Source organism: Rhagoletis pomonella, unplaced genomic scaffold (assembly GCF_013731165.1).
Source record: "Rhagoletis pomonella isolate Grant_MI unplaced genomic scaffold, Rhpom_1.0 Rhpom_scaffold_00006, whole genome shotgun sequence".
In the NCBI taxonomy this organism is placed as follows: Eukaryota; Metazoa; Arthropoda; class Insecta; order Diptera; family Tephritidae; genus Rhagoletis; species Rhagoletis pomonella.
The window spans coordinates 61633468-61634789 of NW_023458560.1; positions in this window are offsets into that span (position 1 = coordinate 61633468).

A 1322-nucleotide genomic window follows, 5' to 3' on the forward strand; every position below is an offset into this window, starting at 1 on the left:
GAGAAGGACTAGGCTTCACTTGGCGTTTCCAATTGGCGTCAGTTGGCACAGAGGAGAAACGACTGGCGTGCTTTGCTGAACTCGGCCAAAATCGCTTAGGCGGTTACAGCGCCAAAAAAGAAGAAGAAGAAGACTCTTTTGAAGACGGTGTGCGATATGTATAAATTATGTAAGCGTGCTTCGCGTAACTACATCCATTCGTACATATGTGCATATATTTATGATGAAGCAAACGGGCTTCGTTGATGTACTGATGGGCATATGTATGTACTTATATACAGCAATGTTTTCATGTATGTATATATGTATGAATGGTTGTATATATATTTGTATGTATGTACATATGTTTGTGTACATGTATATATGCACATATGTATGTAGCACGATCCAGAAAATAAAGGTCGCGCCATTCGCGGACCGCTAACCCTCTCTTCGTCGATTTGACAGCATCCACCCAATCGCTGACGTCATAAGTTCTTTTGTTTACATTCACTGTTGCCAACTTGATGCTTTTCGCACCAAATTTAGTGGGTATTCAAACGCGAAAATTTTTTAGTTTGGTGGTTGGTGCGATTTTGGTGCTTTTGTTTTTAGTTTGAAGACATCAAATTAGTAAATCTTAAAAAAATGGAAGCAAAATGTATAGCAATCGTAAGTGTGGTAAGCAATTTTACAAAAATTTAAACAAAATCATGGCACAGTGACAATCATAAGCGACAACGAAATATGTGCAGCACCTTCAATCATGCCAGAAGAAATCGACCGTTTTGCAAGAAACATTGACTTTTATTAATTTGAAGCGGCATCCTTACAATAAAATTATGTATTCATATAAAGTCCCTAAAATACACCAATAAAAATTTGGTGCTTTTCCAAATTCAATACTTGGCAACACTGCCTTTGGTCGATGCTTCCTCTTTTTCTTGTCGAGTTCGTCTTGCTCTCTCATTATGGTATATTTTGAAGTCACGACCAGTTGCCCTCAGCTCGATTGGCGCAATCTTGTATTCTATCATTCTTGTGTATGTAGTACAAACGAAAACAAATCCAATAAGCTGCTCGTTGATATAAATGCGAACTGTACTGATTGTGTTTGTCATTATGCGTGTAATTTTCTAGAGTAGTTTTGTGCTCTCGCTTTCTCCTTGTATTAACTCGTCCTTCGTTGGTATACTCTGATGAATATATGTGAGGATGATAGCAAGGCCAACTTATATAAGGTAGTGTTACAGGAGCAGTTGAAATTTTCGCCCGATGTTTCTTAAAGAAAGCCATAAACGTAGCGACCGTTGGTTCAACTCGGTGTTATTTTGCTCTAGATT